Source organism: Ictidomys tridecemlineatus, unplaced genomic scaffold (assembly GCF_052094955.1).
Source record: "Ictidomys tridecemlineatus isolate mIctTri1 unplaced genomic scaffold, mIctTri1.hap1 Scaffold_213, whole genome shotgun sequence".
In the NCBI taxonomy this organism is placed as follows: Eukaryota; Metazoa; Chordata; class Mammalia; order Rodentia; family Sciuridae; genus Ictidomys; species Ictidomys tridecemlineatus.
In genome coordinates, this window is record NW_027521834.1 from 388,214 (window position 1) to 414,265 (window position 26,052).

The 26,052-nt window shown below is 53.4% G+C and overlaps 1 long non-coding RNA gene across 1 annotated transcript in view; it reads right to left on the reverse strand.

Annotated features, from left to right (window-relative positions):
* Nucleotides 1–449: 449 nt before the first annotated feature.
* Nucleotides 450–26,052, reverse strand: part of LOC144373025 (uncharacterized) — a 59,780-nt gene continuing 34,177 nt past the window's right edge. The window contains exon 3 of the long non-coding RNA XR_013432829.1: nucleotides 450–4,727. This is a non-coding gene — a long non-coding RNA (uncharacterized LOC144373025). The remainder of the gene's footprint in view (nucleotides 4,728–26,052) is intronic.

Genomic DNA, 26,052 nt, shown 5'->3' on the forward strand with positions numbered 1-26,052 from the left:
CCAGGATAAGTACTCCCAGATTGGGGGATCTGTCCTGCGTCAAATCCAATGGTGGCCTCCCTGTTGGATGAGCCACATTAGGTCCTCTATTTCTACAGGACTGACTTCCTGATATTTTATTTTCTTTGAACCTCAGTTTCCTTCTCTTTAAAATGGGTATAATGTATCACTTTAAAAGATGGTTGTGATGTCAGGTGCGGTGGCACATGCCTGTCATCCCTGCGGCTCGGGAGGCTGAGGCAGGAGGATGGCAGGTTCAAAACCAGTCTCGGCAGTGGCGAGGCACTATGCAACTCAGTGAGACCCTGTCTCTAAATAAAACACAGAACAGGGCTGAGGATGGGGCTCAGTGGCCGAGGGCCCCTGAGTTCAATCCCTGGTATCCCCACCCAAATTTTTATAATTAAAAAAATGAATCAACTAAGGATACATTTAATCACAAAATATGAGGAGCCAGACTCAAATGCCACAAAGTGTTTGATGCCATTAAATGATGGTCTGAAATAGGCAAAATGATAGGGACCGAATGAGACCTTGCCAGAAGGTGGTCCTGGAAACCAAATTGTTCTCTGTGTTGATAGCGTCGGTGGGTAGCAGTTATACAACTGGAAACATTTGTCAAAGCTCATCAAACTAAACCCTTCAAAAGGGTCAATTTTATTACAGAGAAATAATACCTCAGTGATACGAATTTATTTTTTAATTTTGAGGATTTGACAAACATTTGATGCATGCAAATAACCTGTCGCATGGTACCAGAAAAATGAGTAGAGCTGAGTTGCAATACCCGACTTGACCAGTAGTTGTCGCTGACAGCCTCCACTCCCTTTTCCCGGGGGACAGTCCCCCCCCAATTCCTTCACCCACTCAACCCTGGATAAAATGACTTTTGACTCAAATTTAAATTTTGAAATTCAGACTCTGTATCACTGCATGCCTGTAACGAATCGGGTGGTGTGCTTGCTCCTCACCACCACCACATCAATGATGGGTCCCATTTCACCCCCGGAGCCAATGAGACCAGATTCAACATGGCATGTGACGTTTGAGATCCTGCTCTAGAGACCCCCACTGGACGTGGCCGGAGCATGTCCTGAAATCGTCCTGCTCACGGCAGGACTCCCGGGATGCCGGGGTCCAGTCGGGCGGGCCCCTGGGCAGTGAGTTCAGGGGCGCTGCCCTCCTCCGCGGGCCTCACAGCTGTGCCTCTCCCCATAACAATATTTTCTCTGCTCCTCTGAAGAGAGAGTCATGTGTTAAATGGGAGATCTGCTTGAGTGAGTCACTGGGAACCTAAGTGAAATCCTATCGAGGAAGTAATATTTATGATATCCATAAAGCAACCTGCTCAGGCCGCATGCAGGGGGCCAGATGGGAGGCCCAGATGGGCAGGGAGCCGAATCGCGCCTGTCAAAACCGGGGTCTGGGCCTGTGAGTTAAAGCCCTTCAGCCAGGGAGGAAGTGGAGACGCACTTGGTCAGCGGTGGGGTGTTCTGGAAGCCTCAGAGGTGGGGGCCGCAGAGAAGGGCAGAGGAGGGCCAGGGTCCCCTGCAAGGGCAGGCAGCTGGGGCGCTCCAGGGTCGTGCAGAGGAGAGGCACCTGCGTGGCCCAAGATAAAAAGGATGGATTTCTGGGGCATGAATAATAAGAACAGGGAGGACAGGCAGGGAGGGAAGGCAGGGGGCGGGGGAGCAGTGCTGAGCTGAGTCTTGCCCACCAGGGTGGCCAGCCCGGGGCTAGAAGGGCTGAAACCCAACCCACTGCGGGTCCATGCTGCATTTCCTGGACAAGAGGGAGTTCTGACCAGAGGAGGGGACCCTTGCTCCTTCACACACAGGAGTCACCTGGCTAGCCACGCCCTGCCCAGTCCCAGAGGCCAGGAGGGACCTTGCTCCTCCCTCACTGCCCCCTGCTAGGCTGGCTGACCTGTCCCAGGACCGACCAGGAGCATCCCCTCCCCTCAGTGGCATCCCCCTTGGTCCCTGCTGGAAGCCTGGACAACTGTCCCAAAGGGGGCCCTGAATTTGGCTCAGAAACCTGAATCTCAGTCTAGAAGCCCGGACCTCCCTGGATCAGGGCGGCCAAGCCCTCAGCGCCATTGGTCAACGTCCTCTTGGTGACCTCATCCCGCCACGCACACCTCGGCGGGCGCTGCCCGGAATCCGCGCCGCTCATCATGAGCGCAAGAGCCGGACATGCTCTGGGGATCGCTCCTTGACTCTCGTGGAGGATGACGACCTGGATGGTGGCAACTCAGACACGGTGCCGAGCAAGCGGGCAGGGTCACGGTCAGGACTGATGCCACGATGTCCTGCAAACCTCTGTCATGTTTGTCTGTCCAGCGGCCGTTCTCCTGTCTCCTAGGATGAGGGTGTCTACCTTCCTCCAGGGACCCGCACTCCTTCCACTCTCTGGGACTCCAGTTTGCCCCAACCCCTTCCCTTACCACCACAGACGAGTCTGTCCCTGCAGGTCACCGTGATGGGTCCACGACCGTCACCCTTTAGTGACAGCTTCTTCTGTGACTTTACTGCAACTCTCAGGAGAGGGACTGTCTCTCTCCCCGCATCGGGGGGACATTGCAAAAGGGTTGTCCTGCTAGAGGCCATCTGACCACAAGGGACAGAGATGCCAGCCTCCACAAGACAGCCAGGTCAGAGAAAAGCCGAGCCTGGAGCTGAAACACAAACACGGCACCTGAAGCTATCCAGACCTGAAGCTGTCACCCTTCTCACTCCCCAAGACCAGCTCATTTCCTTTCTAGATGAAGAATTTCTTCTGGATTCCTGGCGTGTTTCACTGAAAGAAAACTTACCAATAAGCAGAGTTTCCCAAGCCTAGTTCTTTGTTGACCAAGGCTGAGATACAGAAAAAGGAGGCTTTACATCAGGAATTAAAAGACCTGAGATTTCTAGTGCCTGAATTAGGAAGATAAATGATCCTAGGATGCTTGTTTCCTCCCCAGGCACAGTTATCTATTATGTGAAATGTACGTTCTCTTTTGTCAAGTTGTTCCTTCTTTATTTTAAATGGATTTTGTTTCTTTAGACTTTTGAGCAGAGCAGTGGCTTGTGGGGTAGGCAGGAGGGCAGCATTGCTGGGGACGGGACCCTCTGCCCCTCCTAAAATCTCTGGCCCACTTCCCACCTTCCCCATCCTGAAAGCGGGAGCTCCCGCCCCGGCGCGCCGGGTGGATTCTGCTTTGAATCCCAGGGCAAAGGAACCTCGACAAGCCCCATTACTTCTCTGAAGGCCAGTTTCCTCTTTGTAGGACACGCAGCCAGACACCAAGCAGACTTCTTTCTGAGCACGGCCACCTCCAATCAGCCCATTTTGCAGAGGACAAAACTGAGGCTCTGAGAGGTTAAAATTCATACCTGAAGTGAAGTCCTAAGCTGGGACTGGAGACCAGATACGTGATTCTAGAGCTCAGATACCAACTAGCACTAGGTACACGAATATCTAAGACAGTCCAACACGATGCCTGAAAGAGCAGATGTATACTGCTGGGGTGGAACGACAGAACGCCCTGCAGTTGGTGCTCTGCTGTCCAGAGCAGCAGCCCCATGTGGCCCAGGTCCCTGAGGACCTGAAGTTTAGATCCACTTAATTGTAATCATTTTAAATAGAAAAGCTGGTGGCAAGTACACTTGATTGAGATCAGATGCTCCATTCCCTGAAGGAAAGATGGAATTTGTTTGTAAACACATAGATTCAAAGTCAGGATGACCTTTTTAAAAAATTAATTAATTTAACTGGGTGAGGTGGCGTATGCCTGTCATCCCAGCCACTAGGGAGGCTGAAGCTGGAGGATCGAGAGTTCAAAGCCAGCCTCAGCAAATGCCAGGTGCCAGGCAACTCAGTGAGACTCTGTCTTTAAATAAAACACAAAATAGGGCTGGGGATGGGGCTCACTGGTCGATAGCCCCTGAGCTCAATTCCTGGTACCAAAATAATAATAATTATTATTTATTTATGTATTTATTATGGGTACTAGGAACAACTTACCACTGAGCTACATCCCCAGCCCTTTTTAATTTTTTTCTTTTTACACACACACAAACACATATATGTGGAAAAAAATATATATAAATATATATATATAGAAAAAATATATATATGGTGTTTCTGTTGTTTGGGGGTTTTTTGATTTGTTTTTCTTTTTGGTCTTTTTTTTTTTTTTTTTTTTTTTTTTTTTTTTGCTTTTGTTTTGAGACAGGGTCTTGCTCAGTTGCTGAGGCTGGCCTCAGAACTTGTGATCCTCCTACCTCAGCCTCCGGGAATCACTGGAATCCCAGGTGTGTACCCTGGTCACAAAGCACAGGGCTCTGTTTTTATCTCTCAGTTGGCCAATAATTGGCACTTGACCTTGGGAGGTGATTTCCGTTTATAGGGAAGAAACCCTCTTTCCCCATTGGATCGTGCCTCTCCCCCATACATAAAACCCATCCAACTGGGCACTTGCCGTCCCTGGGCCGATGCTGGGCGTGGACACTAGGGCGGTGAGCAGGAGAGGAACAGGACCGGGCTCTGGAGAAACGTCCGGAATCGGATGCTTGTCCGTAAATGCAAATGACGCGCAGGCGGCAGGAACGCGGCCCGGGCGCGCGGCGCATGCAGATGAAGTGGCATCTCGGTCCAACAGACGTCTCCTGGAAGGGACTTGGCAGGGTCTCCAGAGCATGTTGTATTAACTCGAGAAAGTTGGGAGGGTTATGCAAATAGGCCTGTTGAATAAAGAATATTCCTAGTAAAATCATTATGCACGACGGTTCCCCCTCTGCATAAGGTGGCAAAAATTATCTCCCTGGTGCCAATTATGTGCTTGTTAGCGCTGACATTCTCGGCGCCATTACACGGAATGGGTGCCGTTTATGTACGAGTTACACTGGGTTCTATTGTAATTTTTTCTCTGTTTACAACCCGGTATAATAAATGTCATTTTTTTTTTCAAATGTTAAGGTATTTGGTATTTAATCTATCATTAAGGCTGGGACTTGGTCTGCCCCTGAAAGACGCTCACACCCAGACACGGTCCTGCGCCTGGGAAGGGAGCGGGCGCCGGGGCGCGCGGGCCAGGGGCGGGGGACAGGAGCAGGATCCGTTTCTGACACCGTGTCCTTGAACGGGGAGCTTCCCTCCCGGAGCTTAATTGTGCCATGTGTGCGGAGACGTGATCAGACCCGGAAATTTCCAGAGCCCTTCTGCAGGCTTGATTTTTGTATCAACGGGCAGAGAGGCTCAGCTTTGGTTGTTGATTAAAATCATATTGGTAGTATATTTAAAAAAAAAACAACAACAAATAAATGGAACAAAATGGAGAAAGAAAAAGAGAGGGAGAGAGAAAGAGAGAGAAGATGTCATGGTGGAGAAATGATGAATGATCCAGTAAATTCTCTGGAGGATTCCAATCAGTCCGTGGGGAAAAGGAGCAATCCGGCTGGATTAGGACCTCATGGCCGCGTATTAAAAATCATAAAGACTAAATATGAAACGTAAAAACCGGACAGAAAAGACAGGAGGATATTTTTGTGATCTTCAATGAAAAAGAGGAGGATTTCTTAAAAGTATCCAAATACCAGAGCTCCCGGCAGTGATTAAAGATAGATTTGCTTACATCCTATTTAAGGTATTTGTTCCCTGGACGCCTTAGATGAATTTAGCACAGTGCTTACAAGTGAAAAGAGAGATCTGCAAAGAGCTACCTAGAAGATGCACAAAAGCAAATGCTTTGAAAACCTGGCCATCAGGTGAGCAAAATGGATTAGTAAACAATTCACCAAAAAGGCAGTGGGGTGGGGGTGGGGAGAAAACTGCTAATAAGTAGAGAAAGGTTTGCAGAAATGGCAAGTGATGCCTAGATCCAAATAACCCTGAAGCAGTGCTGCCCCGGGTCTCCATTTGAGGAACAGAAGTCAGAGAGGAAGAGGATCAAGTCTTAGCAACAGTGTAGCCACAGTGATGTCCCACACCCAGCTGGAGTCCGGGCAAACCCTGCTAAGAACCCTGTGACCAAACTAGGCGACATTCCCTGTGCAGGAGCCCAGCGCTCCTGTCCCTGGGGATAGAGCTGCGGCTTTCTCACCCAGGGCTGCTGGCAGACAGGCACGAGGGTGCTCACTTGTCATGTACCCGTGGCAGGAGACAAACTAGGAAGAATTCTGCCACTGTCAGAAGGAACAGGCAGATGGATCGGCAGCGACATGGTAGATCTCAAAAACTCAGCTGGGCAAGAAGAGAGCCAGGAGGAGACCTGGGAGCCTCTTCTGGAATCCACAGAAGCTTATGCCCCATAGAGACTCATTCCAGCTTGCACACACAGTCGGGTCTCGTGGGTTCCACATCCCAAGGAACCAGGCGTCAAAAATACCAGAGGAAGCCAGGGGCAGTGGCTCCTGCCTGTCATCCCAGGGGCTCAAGAGGCTGAGGCAGGAGGATCATGAGTTCCAAGCCAGCCTTGCCGTTTAGAGAGGCCCTGAGCAACTCAGGGAGACCCTGTCTCTAAATAAAATGCAAAGTAGGACTGGGGATGTGGCTCAGTGGTTGAGAGCCCCTGGGTTCAATCCCTGGTAGCCCCCCTCCCCATAAAAAGAAATACTTGGGAAAGATAAACTGGGCCCGTAGTGAACATGCGCAGACATTTTTGATGTCATTACTCCCTGAACAATACAGTAGAGCGACTATTTACACAGCATTTACTTCACATTAGGTACTTAAGTCATCTAGAGGTGATGTAGAGGACCCAGGAGCGTCACACACGGTTCTGTGCAAACACTCTGCCATTTTACATAAAGGACCTTAGCTTCTATGGGTCATGGTGTCCTTGAGGGCCCTGAAACCAATCTCCAGCAAATGCTAGTGGGCGGGGGTGGGGTGGGGGGGTGGGGGCCATAGAAACGAGGAGGAGGCTGGTGTGGGCCAAGGGGGGGGGTGGGAGATGGGAGAGGGGGGCCATTTACAACAAAGAAGAGTCCTCCCAGGTAGTCTACTCAATACCACGCCTCTCACCGCCCTCCAAAATGAGGGAGGGAGGCAGGAAGAAAGGAAGGAGAAAGAAAAGGAAGGTAGAGGAGTATCTTTTTGTTCCCTGGAGGTAGGCTAAGGGGGACGGTGTTCAAATTGGAGCTATAGGAACACAGATCAGGGGGTAGGTAGGTAGATAGAATCTGCGGATCATTTAATGTAGATAGTTGAATCCACGTGACAAATCACCACGATCCTCACTGTTGGAGTTCTAACCCGAAGCTAAGCAGGGAAATGGTGCCTGTGCTCACCCAGAGCAAACAGGCTGACCTTGGACTGGAACCTGGTCTCCCCATTCCTTTGGCATCGCTTGGACCTGGGCACATTTCTGCATCTCAGGCCAGATCCAGGTCTGCTTCTCCAGTAGAGACAAACCTGGGGCCTCTGGGCAGCAGGTTTGAGGAGGGGGTGCTCAGCAGCGGTCCTGAGCGCAGTGTGCCATGACCTCCGCCACCCACAGAAGGGAGACGTTTGCCCACGCTCTTAGGATGACTTCTGCTTAAAGAGAAATAACAGAAAATAAGCCGGGCACAGTGGCGCACACCTGCCATCCCAGCACCTCGGGAGGCTGAGGTAGGAGGATCGCAAGTTCAAAGCCTCAGCAAAAGTGAGGCCCTAAGCAGCTCGGTGAGACCCTGTCTCTAAATAAAATATAAAATAGGGTTGGGGATGGGGCTTGGTGGCCAAGTGCCCCTGAGTTGAATCCCCAAGACCAAAATAAACACATAAATAATAACAGAAAATAAGAAGAGCTGGCAGTGATGAGCAGAGCCTGGGCCCCTGGTGCACGGTCAGCGTGATGTGGAAAACAGCAGAGAAGGTCCTCTGACAGCAGGACGTGGAATCACACATGATCCAGTGATTCTATTCTGGGTCTGTCTCCAAATATCTCCAAATACTTGCACTTCAACAACGCAAGGCTGCAAAGAGACGTTTGTATGCCCACCTTCTCAGTCACGCTATTCACCATAATTGAGAGGCAGGAGGCACCCGAGTGTCCACCAGCAGTTGAATGGATGAGTAGCATCCTTACGATGGAATATTACTCAGCCTTCAAGAGAGAAAATTCGGACACATGAGACAACATGGCTGATCTTTGAGGATATTACGCTAAGTCTAAACAAACCTGTTACAGGAGGATGAATACGGTATGGATTGCACTTCCATGAGGCACCTGTATCATAAAATTCCCAAAGCCTTCACAAAGGGTGGTCTGCATGGGTTGGGGGAAGGGGTCCGTGGGGAGCTGTTCAGTCCACGAGCTCTAGTTCTGTGTGATGGGAACCTCCTGGGATTGGTTGTACAATTTGACCACCCTCGACACTGTTCAACTACTGACACCACACCACAACCAACCCCAAGACAGACCCGGATCTGCAGTGGCCACCTGTCCCCAGCCCAGCTCCTGACAGCTCTGCTCAGGTTGGGACAGAGTGCCTCCAATAACAGGTGGCTCACCCTGAATCACTCTCTTCCCAGGCTCCTGCAGGTGCCACCGCCCCGCCCACAACAGGCTGGCTGGCCGGGGCTCCTCCCAGCAGGCCATCCAGCTGCCACCTTTCTGGGTCCCCTAGCCCCAGCACCAGGAGCCATGCTCATTCAGACGGCGAGTGGTGGCCACTCGGGGATCCCAGCTAATCCAGAGGGACTCCCACGCTCCAAGGGGACCTGGAAACCAGCCCCCTGGTGGGGGTGGAGGCCCAGCTGATGGGTCTGGGTCCTGGGGTCCTGTCACTTGCTCAGGGCAACAAGGCCCAGCAACCAAGGAGGCTCTGCTTGACTCTCCGGGCACGGGCCAGTGTGTCACCTGCAAGGCCTTTGGAGGATGACAAGTGCCATTCTCTCTGTGCCTGGTGCTCTTGGATCCATGGCACACACACTGCATTCCCAACTGCAGTTGATGCTTCTTCCCTCACATCTCCTGCCAAATCTGAAGCAAGCCCTTAATAGAGTGGGTCGGGATGTTCCCACAAGACCTGGGACATTACGGCCTCCTGTTGCCATCATGAGTCCCTACGGGGCTGAGAGGAGCACCTTCCAGCTCTGGGCGGTCGAGGACCCATGGCTTCTTCAAGCACTCTGCCACTGGACTCTCCAGGATAGGTGTGGGCACAAAAGCGCCCCAGCAGAAGATTGCTCTTTCTTTTTCTTTTCTTTTTTTTCTTTTTTCTTTTTTCTTTTCTTTTTTTTTTTTTGGTACTGGGGATTGAACTCAGGGGCCCTCGACCACTGAGCCCCGTCCCCAGCCCTATTTGTGTTTTATTTAGAGACAGGGCCTCACTGAGTTGCTCAGGGCCTCACCATTGCTGAGGCTGGCTTTGAACTCAGGATCCTCCTGCCTCAGCCTCCTGAGACTCTGGGATGACAGGCATGTCCCCTGGCACCCAGCTTCCTCATCCTTAATAAATGGAATCCCGCTCCTCCTGCCCATCCCCTTGGTCATTCCCTTACCCTGGTCTTCTCCCCCTCATCTCACTGGGATGCCCCTGGTAGCTCCCTCACTGGCGGACACCATACTGCCTCCCCCAACCCTGTGCAACATTTGAATTCTAAACTTCAAGTCTGTCCTGCCACTCCAGTGTCCTCCACAACAAGACGCTGGGCTCACCAATCCTGCTGGGCCTGGCGCAGCCCCACCCCGCCACCCCCACCCTCTGCTCTGTGGTTTACGAGCAGCACACACCATGGCGCTCAGGGCTCGGGCACACGCTGGGTCTCCCTGTGTGCTTCCACCTCTGTGCATCCCCCTGCCTGGACTGTCCTCCCCCCTCCGCGACACAGACCCTGACTAATTCCCACTCACCGCCAAGCCCCTGGGTTTTCACCCTCCCTGAAGCAAGGCTCCCACTCCCACCACCACCAGGCTGGTCCTGGACATGCGCCTTCACAGGGACCCACACCCCGGGGTCCTGCAGGGCTCCAGCGGCCTGCGGGCATGCCATCCTGCTGTGGTGAAAGGACCTGGGACCAGGGACGGGTGATGGAGTCAACCAGGTGCGTTCAGCACCAAGGACAGCGACTCCGTGCTTCCCACCCGGTGGAGACAGAGCCCAGCACCCGAGCTCCTCTGCTCCCCTGGGGATTCTGCAGTGAAGCCATTTGATGGTCCCTCACCCAGAGGGGAACAGACACGGGGTCAGGATGTGGGTGTCAAAGATGGGACTCAATGAAGAAAGACCTGAGCCCAGACAGGGACAGCCTCTGTCTGTGATGAGAACCCCCTTCTTGTTCTCCACCTAAACATTTACTTTTCTTTCCACTTTTTTATGATTAAAGAGAGAGAGAGAGAGACCCCAAAGACCGAAGGTAAAACCACACATGAAAGGCGGAGGTTCTGGAAGGTACAGAAAGGCCAAGAGCATGGCAAGTTTGACTCCTGGGTCTGACTCAGCCGTTGACTCGCTGTGTGATCTTGGAGAGGTCAGATGCCTCTCTGGTTTTCAGCTCTGACAGTAGAGAGGCTGGGGATGGATGGGTGATTGATGTGCTCATCCACTTGGCAAGGGTTTGTGGAGGGTTCCCTCCGCATCTGGAGATCAAGAATGGCCAAAACAAGGTTGTCCATTCCTCAAGGATTTCACTACCTGGAGGGCAAGGTAGGCACCAAACAGAGAGATGGGACTAAGCTACAGGAAATGGGGAGGAGCCCACTTGGAGGACCACACTGGCCGGAATTCGGAGGACTTTACACCCAAGATCTCTGCACACATCACACGGCACCTCCTTTGTCCCTGCACCCATGGAGGGACTTGCTGCTCAAACCCCTGGGCCCCAGAGCCAGACCCTGTCCTGCCTGGGTCCACAGTGCAGCTGCCACCCCCTGTCCCCAAGGGCTCCTCCCACTCCCCCCGCCCCGCGCGATCCCCAGCCCCACGCCTCCCACTGCCCCCCATTTTTCTCCCTGTACTTCTCGCCTTTCATTTCTGACCAAACTTCAGATGACGGGAACACTGATAAATTAATGATCGTAATTAATAAAAATTGACTCTGTGCTAATAAATTATTATGAAATGGCCTGTCAGGTTTTTTAATGAAATGCAAAAGCCACAGTAATGAGATGAGTGTGTGCACTTTTTCAGCCAAGACGTGAGGAAATACATCCTCGGGGTGCTCGGGGGTCTACCAAGAAAAGAACCGGGGGAGGAAAACAGGCCCCGGGCGATGCTCAGAGGGGACCCGAGGATTGCTATTCTGTGGGTGCCTATCTATTAGACTCCTCGCCCAGGGTTTTATATTATCAGCCCCACGAGATACACACTGCTGTGACCTCTTTCTTCTGTACATGCAGAAACTGAGGCCCAGAGAGGGTAAGAAACTACCCTGTGTGCACAGCAACGAGGAGTCCTCACCTCCGTGTTTTAGATTCCAGACCCCTCTCCTGAGCTGTTAGCCACTCATCGTACCCACCCTTCAAAAACTCAGGACTAAGAAGCCAGGAACACAGAAGTGACGTCTAATGCAGTCTTTGATATCCTGGTTGGGACCAGGCTGCTTAAACTCTCTGAGCCTCAGTTTACCTACCTGTATAATGGAGAGGGCTCTGTCTTCCACCTGATCTCTGTGCGTGTGCATGCAGGAATGAGGTAAAATAATGCAAGAATACACCAGGAGCTCCGGGATGGTCCTTCTCCTTCTCCAAGAGTTTGGCGTAGGAAACTCTGTCCATAAGACAGTGGATCTTTGCACGACAAGGTACCCAATGTCATGGAAGGAAGGCGTGGGGGACCTCATTGGTGCCCTATCCCAGCTCTGCGGAGTGTTTAATATTACAAGGTTGTCCCCGTTCTTCATAAACTATAGCCATGAATGTAAAACAACCGATTTTTACAACAGAATTGTTTAACCCTGCACCAATTAAAAGTACCTGTTATTAAAAAAGGTAATTATGCTGTAATTAGTTTGACACAAGACATTAAGCAGATTATTATCAAAGCCAGGGAAATAGTAACTTCAAAGCAATTTCCCCTCTCCAAAGAGCATTTACATGCTGCCACCAGAGCGCGAGGCTTCCTGGAGGCGCTTTTTAATACGGGGGAAATGTGGCTTCTAACTCTTGCGAGCAGCTTGGAGCTTTATGGTGGGGACAGGGACAGGGACGGCCCGCATTGCAAATGAACCCGGTGGCTGGGCTGCAGGAGCCTCCCTGGGAAACCCACATGTGGGGACAAGGACGGGCGAGGCATCACCAGGCTGGCAGAGGTGACTGACGAGGCCAGAGAAGCACTAAAGAAAATGTCCCCAGCACCCACGTGCAGCAGGACCATGCTTGGGACCCTCAATAGTCATAGCTCACATCCCCAAAAGGTAAAGACGGCAAGACCTCACCTGCGGAGGACAGAAAGAGGGGACTCCCCCTCGGAACCGAGGAAGGAGGGAGGGGATCAAATGCCCCCCTCCAAATGAGCAGAGAAAAAGTGCTTCCCCTAACAATTTTGTGGTTCAAATGATAAGTTGGAGCAAGTTACTTTTATTTCTCTAGGACAATCATCTTTCAGGAACTGGATTCTTCCTGAAGACACTGATCTCTCTCTCTCTCTCTCTCTCTCTCTCTCTCTCTCTCTCTCTCTCTCTCTCCATCTCCCTGCATTCTCCCTTCTGTGCCATTTCCTGCATTTTTTTTTTCTGGTACCAGGGATTGAACTCAGGGGCCCTTGACCACGGAGCCCCGTCCCCAGCCCTATTTTGTATTTTATTTAGAGACAGGGTCTTACTGGGTTGCTTAGGGCCTCGCTGTTGCTGAGGCTGGCTTTGAACTTGCGATCCTCCTCTGTCAGCCTCCCAAGCCACTGGGATGCCAGGCAGGTGCCACCATGCCTGGACCTTCTCTTTAAATTTAATTTAACCAACACATAATATTTGCACCTATGTGTGGTGCACAGTGTGATGATTTGACACACATTTGCAACATGTGTACTGGGAAATCCAGACATCCATGTGCAGAGACCCTGCACCTCTCACCATATAAAACAGTCAACCCAAGATGATTTGCAGACCTAAATGTAAGACATGGAAAGACTAGAAAAGAACACAAAGAAACACTTCAAGACATCGGTATAGTCGATGATTTGGGGGGTAAGCCCTCAAAAGCACACTAGGCAGCAAAAGCTAAACTAGACAATGGGATTGCGTCAAACTAAGAAGCGTCCTCCTAGCAAAGGAAATAGCGGCCGAGTGGAGAGGCAGCCTGAAGAGTGGAAGACATTATTTGCAAACCCACTTCATTTTCTCTGACCCACTGGATTCCTGGGGCAGCTGGGACAGGAGTGGTGGGTGAAGCAGCTCAGCAGCTCAGCCCCACGGAGAACTGGGGCTTCAGGACCACGGTCAGCGGCACGGATATGTCTATATTTTGATTTATTTGTTTTGGCTCCTGCTCTCATCCTCAACAAGTCTACTGCCACCAAGGTCCCATCTCGGCCAATTACTAGCCGTGTGGCCCTGGAGGACTCTGTGCCCTCTCTGAGCCTCAGCTTCCCCTCTTACAAAACTCAAGCATCTAACCTAAGGAGCTGTTGTGAAGAACTCACGCCCAGTGCTCACCCAGCAGCCTGGCAGACTGCAAGGTCCTGATACATGAGAATGATTATTACCATTAACCTGCGCCCCCTGATTCCTGACCTGAGTGCCCCCATTAGTATGTAGAGCTCTGCTCTCTAAGAGACAGAAAAAAATATATTTACTGACGTAAAGCCGGCGAAGGAGAAAATGCAGACGGTTCAAGAACTGAATTAGATCTCTCCCCTCCTGCAGTCATATAAATACTGTCTACTTGATGTTGCCAGCAAGGTACAAATTTCATTTCCTAGGGAACCTTGCAATAGTACTAATTATTATCTGTGGCTTTCATTAAGCATTTGCGACTTTACCAAGCGTGGCACTAAATTATATCAATTATATCCCTTGGAAATCTCCACCACTCAGACACTGGTGATGTCACGTGAGGTGACATAAACTGTACCCATTTTGCAGATGAGGAAAGTGAAGCTCAGAGAAGGGAGATGGTAAGAGCTGAGCCAGGATTCAGCCCAGGTTTTCCTACCCCTGGAATTTACCCACGATGCCTCCTGGTCCTCGTGGGTCACACCGTCTGGCGGAAAGGGAGGCAGGACATTAGGAGCTGCCTGCAGGGACCGGGCACGTGGCAGATGTCAGAAAGCGGCTCCTCTCCACTCTCCTCCCTCGCGTTCGGGTTCCCACCTTTCAGTGCCAGGTTGGGATCAGTCTTCTCAAAGGGCCTGCGGATTCCTCAGATGCAGTCAGAGAAGCATCGGGGGCTCTGGGGTGCCGCCTGTCACCCTGAGGCTCCCCGTTTGTCACCACGGTGCCTACCTGAGCCTCTCACCTCCCCTCAAGGGCTCTGGAATCCAGGAGGAGAGAGTGGAGCTGCTCCCGGCAGTGGGGCCTCCAGCCCAGCCTGCTGTCGCCATGGCAACCGTGCAGACATCAATCTCCTTGCAGCCCCTCTTCCCAGCTCTGCCTCCCCCCCCCCCAGCTCCCGTCATGTCTGGGCGCCCAGCAGCAGGATACAGGCCCGGAAAAGTCGCAGGAGGAGGAGAAAAGAGCAGGAGGGGGCTGGACGTGGCCGAGGAAGGTTCTGGAAGGAGTCCTGGGTACCACACCCAGGCCAGAAAGCTCCATGCTCTCCTCTCCCCTTTCTCCTGGTGCAGCAGGCATCCTGCCAAGGGTTTTGCATTCACTGTCCCATTAAAGTTCCGTGTGAGTCTAGCCTCCTGTGTGAAGTCTGCTCTGGTCCTGTCCCTGTCCCACCGCTGTCCCCACACTTCCCCGTGCCTCCTCTGTCACAGCAGTGATCATACTGGGCTCTTTGAACTAGCATCTTGATCTGAGGATGGCCCAGGAAGTGGGCTCTATTATCATCCATGATCCCAGTGATCAGGTGGGAACACTGAGGCTCATGGAGACTCATGGAGGGTACCCAAGTTGCCCACCGGCAAGTGGCCCAGCCACCATTTGATCCCGTCTCTCATTGGCTGCAAATTCTGGGTCTTTCCATGGTACCAAGAGGCCTCAGGGATCCAAGTGCAGAGGTTCAGGAGAGACGGCTGCAGCCAGCAACTGATTTGACTCATGAGTTCAGAAGGAGCTGATGCGGCCAAGGACACGGACCGATGTCAGCAGGAACTGGTGTAAAGTGTTCTGTGGCCTCTGGGTGCTCCCTCAACTCCCCTGACTGCTCGGGAAGGCAGCCTGAGGTCCCTGCAGAGGGAAGCAAGGGATCCCCGGGGCCATGGGAGGCTGAGAAGGTCTCTTTCCGAGGAGATGGTTCCAAGGGTCCCCTTCACAGAGCACCACTCTGAGGACCTTGGGTCCACCGCAAATGCCCACTGGCTCTGCGTCCTCCCAGCAAGCTCACAGTGGGAAGAGGCTCCTAGACCATCTCCCCTACCCACCCTAGAGACTGGAAACCTGAGATCCAGGAAGGGAGGAGGCAGCCCAAGGTCATCGTGCACCCGGAAGAGGCAGAGCCAGGACTTGAACCCAGACCTGCGCGACCTTGCATCCAGACCCCATTAGAGCAGCCAGAGGGCTAAGCCAGTAGGCCCAGGAGTGGCCCACCAGGGCGTCCTTGTAAAGAACCCACGTCGTTGGTGAGGGACCCTGCGACGTGCTTGATAAGTGTCAATTCAATTTTCAGCCCGGTACCAAATAGAGATGTTCACCAACCCTCTATGAAGGAATAGGGGCCTCTATTAGGTTCCCACGTCTGGTGTCAGTAATTGCCACGTACTTAGTGACTCCAAAACACCACAGGGCTGGGCGTGGTGGCCCACGCCTGTCATCCCAGCTACTCAGGAGGCTGAGGCAGGAGGATGGTCAATTCAAGCCCGGCCTCAGCAATGGCGAGGCCCTAAGCAACAGTGAGAGCCTGTCTCTAAGTAAAAAACAAGAAGGGCCGGGGAGGTGGCTCAGTGGTCAATCACCCCGAGTTCAATCCCAGCACCACTCCCCCACACAAAAAGAAAAAAGAAAACACCACATTATTCTATGACAGTTCTGGGGTCAGAAGACCAAACCAACACGAAGCAGCAGACAGCTCCACCTGGAATCCGAGGGGAAACGGTGCCCTGGCCTTTCCAGCTTCCAGAGGCTGCCCTCGTCCCCGACTGTGGCCCCTGCCTCCCTCTCTAGACCTCTGTCCCCCCATCTTCTCCTTCTGAGGGCCCGGGGTGACTGCACTGAGCTGTGCGCTGACCCCGAGAGTGTCGTCTCCCCGGGTCTTGGTCCACCTGCAAGCTTCCTCTCTCTGCAGGACGCCTGGCCTGGCCACGGGTGCCGCGCACTAAGGCACTGGAGATAGGAGCCAGGAGGAGCCGGACCTCAGCAGGCCCCTGCAGATGGGGTGGGAGGGGGCAAAACCCGCTCAGGGCGACAGGGCGAAGCAGACCCCAACCCACCGCATCCCGGGCCTCCCTCTCCACGCCCCCCGCCGCCTCTGCCCCCGGCTGCTGGCCTCTCTGCCCTGCCCTCCCCTCTCCTTCGGAGGCCGCTGCTCAGCAGCGTGGATACTTCGTCCAACACACGTTCCACGTGGGTTCCAAAGCGCTGTCGTTACATGGAAATTTCTAGTATGATCCTAAAGAAAAGGGAATTTTCTTGAAATGTACATTTCGGCTCGTCTCCCTGCTGGGCTGGGAGTCTGTGAGCTACCCAGGGCCTGACAGAGATGGGTACAACCTCCTCTTGTCTCACATGCTTCTAAAATTAGACTGAACGCTGTGTTAAGCGCCACAGTTAAGATCAAAATGATGGATTCCTCCGATGAAGCCGATCCCAACATGTCTCCGTAGCTGGTAGTCAGAGGGCTCACTCTCCATTTGCACTATTATGATCCTGGTAATTGCCTTACACAATTACATTGTGACTACCCTTCACTCTGCAAGGCGTCTGGTGGCCTCCGGGAAAAGAGGAGAAACACTGGCCTCCCTGGGAGTCACTTCCTGCCTTGGTCCTAAGACCTCTAGTTACTTCCTGTGAGGTGAGAGCCAATTCCAGCAGAGCCGGGCTGAGACCTCCCAGTTGAAGGAGGACTTCATTAGCATAGGGATGATGACAACTCTGATGAATCAGCAAAGGAGACCTCTAATGCTTGGACAGCCCATTTAACTGATGGCTACTTTCACCATTTAACTGGTGGCTACTTCCTCTCAGAGATGAATGAAGGAATTCTGAGCCCTGGAATGCTGGGAAGGAAAAAAAGTAGAATGAGGAACTTAAATAAATATCCCAAGTCCCATTCAGATGGTAAATTAGGTCATAGGATGCTGTTCTCCCAGCTTGGATTTGAGGTCAGGACACGTCCAACTTCCTTCCAGATGTATGAGTGTGGGCAAATTGCTTCCTCTCTCTAAGGCCCTGTTTTTTCCTCCCCAGAAAAGGAGAATCACAAGAATTTCTGTACAGGGACACTGGGACTATTCAAGGAAATCATTAAATTACCAGGCTCCGCCTAGAGGAAGCACCCAGTGCACGTGCTCCTCCTGGCCAAGGAGGAACATGGGGGATTTTTCATGTCCCTCTCCCACGTCCTGGGGCTGAGCTGGCTCTGGCTCTCCCCGGGAGAGGACGAAGCCTCCGGCAGTGTGGGCTGGAGGCTGGTGACTTGTCCTGGACTGTGCTTTCAGCTACCCAGACAACCAGCTCTGCGAGGAAATTATTTAAACCCCTCTGAAATTAATTGTCGTGTAACGTGGGTAAATAAATCCACACCGCCCCGGAGAGTCTGGAGGTGACTGAGCAGGTCAGAAAACACTGTGAACAACGGCACAACCTCCGCCCTGAAGAAGTCGTGAGCAACCTTTAGCAGTGCCCTGTGCCACTTTCCAGAAGTGTCTTAAAAAAGGAGAAACCCAAATAGGGCACTTCAAGCAGGAATTCATATCTACTGGAAACTGCAGGCTACATGCCGGGTGTGGAGAGAGATATGTTTAAGGGCAGGAACTTGGCATCTCTCTTGTCACATGAGGTCTTTGCTCACCTCTTCCTCCCCTTAGTCACCTTGGGCCAAACCCCAAGTCAACTCCAGCCTCCTCCCTTTGGAAGTCAGTGCCATCTTCATTTACAGTCAAGTTGGCCCTGGACAACTCAGAGTCAGGTTGGGGCAGGACATTTCATACAAAATACCCAAGCCCAGCTTTTATCTTACCCCTAGATTCTTGAGATGGTCTGGGGCAAAGGTAACCCTGGAGTGATTGTGCCCTCCGTGGGACATTGAGGAATATCTGGAGATGTGTTCGGTGATGACAAGACAGGAGCATCTTCAGGGCAGAGGCCAGGGATGCTGCTCAACACCCCATGTGCACTCCATGGCCCCCTACAATACAGATCGACCCGGCCCCCATGTCAGGAGCACAGAGGTAGAGAAACCCCATCCAGCATGAGGCTTGGTCATTGGTATGTTGCAAAGTCTCCCAGGTGATTCTAATGAGTGCCACTGGGTTAATCAAACACTCTGCAATTAGCCTTCGGGAAGCAGACTCTTGGAGATAAAGCTGCCCTAATCAGCCGCTGTTATTAAATCATCAATAGCTGTGGTCAGACTCAACCCAGAGCTAAGAGCACTCTCAAGACTGATTTCCCAGTCCCTGCGGGGCACCCAGCAGCTCAGCCTTGCCAGGAATGACAGATCCCCATCATGCACACCTTCTCCCTTTTAAGACTGGGACAGTTATGAGAAAACTGGGCTGGTGTGGTGACCCTACTTCCTGCCCCTCTATGTCCCTGCATTATCCATCTGTCACATCGCAACACACCAAGCTGATACACTCATGGGCTCATATGACTCTCAGAGTCAGTTTTAAGATCTCCAGTTCAGCTGGCGCGGTGGCACCCGCCTGTCATCCCAGCAGGTCAGGAGGCTGAGGCAGGAGGATCCCAAGTTCAAAGTCAGCCTCAGCAACTGTGAGGTGCTAAGCAACTCAGTGAGACCCTGTCTCTAAATAAAACACAGAATAGGGCTGGGGAGGTGGCTCAGTGATCTGAGGGCCCCTGAGTTTAACCCCCCATACCGCTCCCAAAAAATCTCCAGTTCCCAGAAATCCAGGGGTTCAAATACTTGACCCAGAAGCTGCCCCAATGGTTCAGTGTTGGAATTAGGCCTTGAACCCAGTGCTCCCCTGATCCTTGGTCCTCACCACCAGACCACAGTGCCTGCTTCTCCAGCTAGTGACTTGGTGCCCATCTGGGAGGCTTGGGGGCAGGAACATGGTCTCTCCATTACCGTTTCCATTGATGGCATCCCACTGTCTTATTCACCTTCAGCCCAGACGAATTGCCAAAGGCATCTTGGAGCTACCGCAGAGCTGCAAACTCTCAGGAGGGAGGAAAGAAACCCATGTCCACACCCATGCCCCGAGTGCCTGCAGGTCAGATCCGTGCCCCATAAAACACCAAATGGTCTCCAAGGGGCCAAGCGGAAAGCTGAGGTCAGAGGGGTGGGCATCTCTGGTGGTGGCGAGTCTGGGGTGAGACCCACGTGGGTTTATGGCAGCGCCCTGCTTCGTGGATCTCCCCCTGTGCCCTGGACGCCGCCTCGCTTCCTGTTGATTTATCAACCAATGCCGGCAAAGCGCCCTGAGCAAATCCCTGAAGACGGTCGCGGGGCCGTGTGTGTGCAAACAGCATTACACGTGTCCTGAGCCTTGTAGCACCGTGTCACATATTGACGAGACCCATTACACGACTCCCAGCGAGCAGACGCCTAAGTGGAGCAGCTCCCGGGTTGGAAAGCCTGACTTGCGAGGGGACCCTGGCGCCAGGCTCCCTGCGCCCTGGTGATGCGCCCGCCTGTGCGCAGGGCGCACGCACCCGCGGTCCCCTGCCGCCCTGCCCCCCTGCCCCGCGGAGCTGTGGAGCCCCGCGTGCCCCGTGCCTTTCTCTGAAATGATATTGTATTAAATAAACAAACTGGAGCCGTGGCCGTTGATTTATGAACAGTTCCTCACGTCTCACTTGTTCGACCCGCTGCGGATTTACGGCCCTGCATTAACCTCGTGAGCGCTCGAGACGTTTACTAAGATAATGTTGGCAGGAGGGAGAGGGGAGTTTACAGCTGAGCAATAATTAGGAAATGCAGGAGGCACTGGAGGGCCTGAGTATGGGGACGCTGGGTGCGGGGTCCACGCCGACCTGCGACTCGTGCAGGTTCCAGGGCGAGAATCAAGCCCGTCCCTCCCCAGCCGGCCGCACTCCGAGGCCTCTCTGGAGTCTGGTTCCCACTTTCAGGGACCCTCACAGCGCCTTGGGGGTAGCAATCGGAAAGAGCAGAGGGGACAGCTGCCTGCCCAGGGGTCCCGGGTGCCCATTTGCCCCGCCTTTCCTGACAGTGGGACCCAAAGTGCATCTTTGGGATTTGGAGGGCGCGGTCCTACTGGGAAGAGGCGAGTCCCCGGAAGGCAGCTCTCCTTCCCGCTCCGAGTGGGAGCGGTTGGTTGTTCAGGTCTCCCTGCAAGTGCTTTTGCTCAGGGAAAACAGAAAATACAGTGGCCTTGGGGGTTTGGGAGGAGCTGGGAAGAGGAGGTGGGCAAGCTGGTCAGAAGATGGAGGGGGGTGGACAGGAGAGACGATGTGTTAGTAAGAAGAACTACAAACTCCTGGCTGCATGTAAGAGCCACCGGAAGAGGCACCTGGACCCAGCCAATCAAGGCCACCGCACTGTCACCAACTCCCTGGTGATGCGGAGGCACAGAGGCTTCTCACAGGATGGGTGAACACCAGCAGCATCGGCCTCATCTGGGGGCCCTTTGGAAACTGCTGGTTCTCAAGCCCCAGGCCCAACTTGCCGGATAGAAAGTAGCATTCCAACAGGATCCTTGTGCCATTCCCGTGGGCATCAAAGCTTGAGAAGGGCTGCCAAGTGGCATTTGACTCTCAGAAATGCCATCGAGTAGGTAGAGAAACTGCTCAGGTATTGCCCCATTTTTAGAAGGGGAGAAACTGAGGCTCAGAGAGGTTGAGCCACCTGCCTGAGCGCACACAGCCGGGACCTACCCCAGGCCCTTCGCCGTCCTCAGCATCTCACTCAGACACACGCCGGGAAGCCAGACACGGCGGTGGCAGGTGCTGGGGAGGTGCTTGTGGGCCGGAACTTAAAATGAGAGATGGAGAGAGGGCGCCCCGGGGAAGGGGATCTGTGAGCAGTTGTCAATTAGTCACGCGGCCTTCCGCAGCTGGCAGAGCGGCCGTCTCCGCTGCCACCCGCCTCCCTCCCTCCCTCTGCCCTCTGTGCCTTCCCCTTCCAGAGCCTCCTTGAGACTTGAAACTCAAACAAGAGGGCATGAATAATGTAGCGCGATCGCTCCTCTCGTCTCCCCTCAATCCTCAGAGGGTGCGCGGCGCTCCTTGTCTGCCTCATTAGTGGCCGTTCAACCATTTGATTTCAGTAACAATGAGCGCGCCTTCCTCGGAATTTTCATACCTATTTGCGTCACCGGAGTCAACACTGAATTTTTGAAACCACATGAAATTTTAATGGTGCGATCTGCATACTGAGCAGCTCTCTCCAAAGGCCCTGCCGCCCCAGGCCTGGTCCCAGCTCCAGGGGACGGGTGAGGAGAACTGCTGGAGATGGGGGAGAGTCCCTGTCCCAGCACGAGCCTGTTCCAACTCGGAGACCTCCTGTCAGGGGTCAAAGTCCAGCTTCAGCATTCCCCTGCCTGTGTGACCTGGGGGAAGCTGCATGGCCACTGTGACCCTCGGTCTTCTCATCTACAAAATGGAGAACAGCAGAGTCACCATTGCAGGGATTAACCGAGGCAGCCCCTTACCTGGCACACGGTAGGCCACCAATGCTCAGGGGCTCTTCTGACAGTGATGACGACAGGTGCTTCCTCCCACCCTGCACACCACTAAGACTGGGAGTTCCCAAGACAGGCTCAGGCCTCTCCCGCTGTGCTGTTGGCCCCTCTGTCCCCCGACTTCACAGCAGCACCTGCCCCCAGCTTCTCTCTCACACCCTCGATGGCCTAGAGAAGCCACTCCGCCTCGTTGAGCCCTGAGCTGTTCCCCTATGAAGTGGGGAGACGAAGTCCCAGCTTTTAGGGCCCTGGCTGGGGTCCGCTGCCGGAGGCGGTGCTCTGGACTCGGAGTGCGCCTCCTGTTCGCGGGTTGGCATCTCTGAACTCGGAGCGGCAGAGCCATTATTTGCATCCAGGGCCTTCCTGGGACGAGTGCTCCTGAGCCACCCCGGGTTGCAGGCCGCCAGGGAGGAGGGCTCCCAGGCGTGGTTCCTAAACCTGCTGGGAACTGGAGCCCCAGAGAGGTGACACGGCCTCTCCTGGGTCCCCTGGCTCCTGGGGAAGGAAAGGGAGGCTGGTTGGCGTGACCTGGCCTTTGGCCCTCTGCTCTGCCAGCTCGTCCCCTCCTGGGGTCCATCTGAATAGCTGAAGCGGGCCAGGGAGATGGGGCCCTCTGCCCAGAGCAGCAGAACCAGTACGTGGAGAGCTGGACCTGGAAGCCACGTCCCAGGGACGGCGACCTCTGAGGCCCCCTGTGACCTTCCACCCTGGCAGGCAGCAGGCAGCGCAGTCCCGGTGGTGCCCAGCTCCGGCGCAGTCCAGGACAACGTGCCCTCGTTCCCAGGTGTCTTGCAAGTGGCTTTGCGTCTCCTAGCCTCCCTTTCCTCACCTGTAGAACCAGACGACAATCCCAACCTCTCGCGGGTGGTTTGAGGATTAAGTGGAGCAATGTCTAGAATGAGCTCAGAAGGCTCGCAAGACCTCTGAATGGGCGCGGTTACTGAGGACGGGCTGCCAGGGGCTCTGAGAGCTGGGCTGTGCCACAGGACCTTGGCACTAAAGAGAGCAAGAAAAGAGCCGGGCCCAATGGTGCACGACTGCCATCCCAGCAGCTGGGGAGGCTGAGGCAGGAGGATCTCGACTTCAAAGCCAGCCTCAGCAACTCAGTGAGGCGCTTAAGCAACTCAGCGAGACCCCGTCTGTAAATAAAATAGAAAATAAGGCTGGGGACGCGGCTCAGTGGTCAAGGGCCCCTGGATTCAATCCCTGGCACAAAAAATAATTTTTTAAAAAAAGGAAACAGCCTTCCCGTCCTCCATCCTCCTGGGCACCGGCCTCCATGCTATTGGAGGCTCATTATCTACATTATCCATGTTCCCCATCACCAACCAAGAGAGGAGTAGAGGAGCCCCCATCCAGCTGCCCCGGGTCTCACCACCAATTAAATGGAAGGAATTTCTGCTGAGGACGGCGACCGCGAACCTGCCAACCTCAGTGACAAAAATCAGTCCAGAGTGCGCTGGGGGAGGGGCTCTGCCCAGGGGGATGGCAGGGAGAAACAGAGATGGCCCAGGAGAGACAGTGAGACGGAGGGACGGAGGGACAGAACCACACAACCTGCTCAGCAAGAGGGCCTCAGGGGCGTCTCTCCACCCGCCCTCAGCATTCCTCTCCTCGGAGGTTGAAAGAAGATGGAGAAGGTGGCCCAGGCCCTGCCACCGAGAAGCCCAGGTCTGGCCTTGAGACCAAGAGCTCCCAGGGGAGCTGAGCCTGGCCCGCCTGGGGACAGGACTCAGGACGCAGTTATGTGACCTTGGTGAATTTCTAGCTCACAAGTTTCCCTGATGCCCTACTGTGTGCTGTCATGGAGAGCAGCACTATGCTAGACCCACAGGAGGCCGCATTGAATGTTCTGAGAGAAGTCTTTAGTAATTAATTGTCTTATTAAGTTGAAATTCACATGATATAAAATCAGCCACGGCCGAGGGTCCATTCACAGCTTGGAGCAAGCGTCATCCTGGGTAGGGCAAAACATTTTTATCACTTTGAAAGGACACCTCCTACCTGTAAATAGCCACCCCCTTTCCTGCCTGCTTTCCAGGGCTGTGGATTTACCTATTCTAGATATTTCATTTAAATAGAATTACACAGCACGTGGCCATTTGTGTCTGGCTTCTTTCATGTAGCTTCTGACAAGTTCTTGCAGTGAGTATTCACAGCAACTTCATAAAATCGAGGAGTAGAGACAACTCAAATGTCTGTCAACTGGTAAATGGATAAGTAAGATGTGGTAGCTCCATGTAACAGAATACTACTCAGCCGTGAAAAAGGAATGGAGTATTAATACATGCCACCAAGTGAATGAACCTTGAAGAAATTACTCTATGGAATTAATTTTTTAAAATGATGTTTCTTGTCCTTAAGGCTATAATCATGCCCCTGACTGACCCCACTCTAGTGTTCTTACCACCCACCCCCCAGAAATGCTGCCTGAGCAGAAAGTTGAACACATCCATTGATGGTCAGTTAGGCCAAGATGGCATCTGGCTCCTCGCTGGCTTTCCCCATGACCTTGAGGAGAGTCCCCCAGACTTTAGATATTCCATCTATTCAATGGATTCAGGATTTGGCAAGTGTCAATCATCTCTATGGAATGAACATCAGTGACCCCCTAAAATTCAAATGTTGAAATCTGAGGCCCCCCATGTAAGACCCAGCCCCTCCCACAGCCCAGCAGGCACATCACGTGATCAGCCCTGGCCCCTCTCGGCCCCCGGCTGGACCCTCGAGCTCACCCGGGCGACACTCCCACTTCATAGATGAGCAGTCCGTACCCGGGAGAAGAAGAGGTTTGCTGGAGAACTCGCCCTGGAGTGCAGTCAGAGGGGGGTTGGACGCACCCCCCAACGCGTCGCTCCCCCAAACCCTCATAACCGTCCAGGGAGGCGTGTCTCCGAGGCATGACTGTAAGGGACAGGAAGGGAAGGTGAAGCCACCACCAGGAGGTGGGGACACTCGACCGCGAGAAGATGACGGGAAGGACGAGCGGATGCACACGGCCAGCTCCTAATGCCACGCGGGTGGCGGGAACAGCCCTTGTGCTCCCACTGTTCCCTGCGTCCTTGTCCCCATGAGGGCCCTGGACAGGGATGAGCGGGACTTCCCAGACCATCTCTCAAGGGCTCTATGACCTTTTGGTGGCCGCAGGGAAGCAAGGAGGACAGCATGAGTCACGGACAACAAAGACAGATAAGGCACAGGAGGTGCCCCAAGGAGGGCGCGAGCAAGGTGCTGGGGAGGGACAGAGGGTAAAGGCTGCAGAGGACAGAGAAGTGTGGGCTGGTCACTGAGGGACACCTGGAGGAGGAGGAGGAGGAGAAGGGAAGCCCCCAGGAGCCGGGAGAGTACAGCCAAGACAGGAAGTGAGCCCATGGAATACTCCGAACACTGCGCATCACCCAGAGACACCCTCCAGGACCCTGTGAGCCAGAACACAGAGGGTACCAGGGAGCCACAGAGTGTTCTTGAGCAGTAGAGTCACAAGGTCCAGAAAGATCCCTCTGCACCTCCCTGCATTTCTCCATCCTGTCTTCCACCAGCGTTAGTTGAGCACCTACTGTATACACTGCCCCACGCTGCGGACCGGGGAGCAGAACCCACAGAGGAACAGGGATGAGCGAGAACAGCAGTCATTGGGCCCCCTCTGTGCCTCTCCTGTCCCCTGTTCCCTAGCGAACACTTCCCACCCAGTGTCAAATGCCCACCTGCTGGCCTGCATACTTGCATAAAAGTCTCTGGAAAAAAAAATTGATTATATTCATTCTCTTAACCTCACCCCAACCCGGACATAAATCGTCTCTGTTTATAACACTTCTGGCATTTTGTGCATTTTGCCGAGTGACATAAAATGACAATAAATTTAGGCCCCACCAGCAGAAAAGTACCTAAAATGCCACATGTCACTAATATTGACAGGTTCTAAAAGTAAAACTTGGAAATGGTTCAGGAGACATAAATTAAAATAAAAATATATACTTTGTCCTTGAGAAAGAATCAGCTAAAATTAAACCGTGGTGTGTGTGGGATGTCCAGGAATGGGGGGGGGGGAGAGCAGGGCCACCTCCCTCAGAACACAGCCACAGACCGGGAGGCCACAAAGACCCCACGGGTCCCCAGCCAGCCTGTTCGGCCACTCAGGGCTGCGGCCACCTCCCCCTGGGTATCCCAGTGTGAACACAATTAAAATGCAGGTGCACTAACCACACTCAGTGCTCAA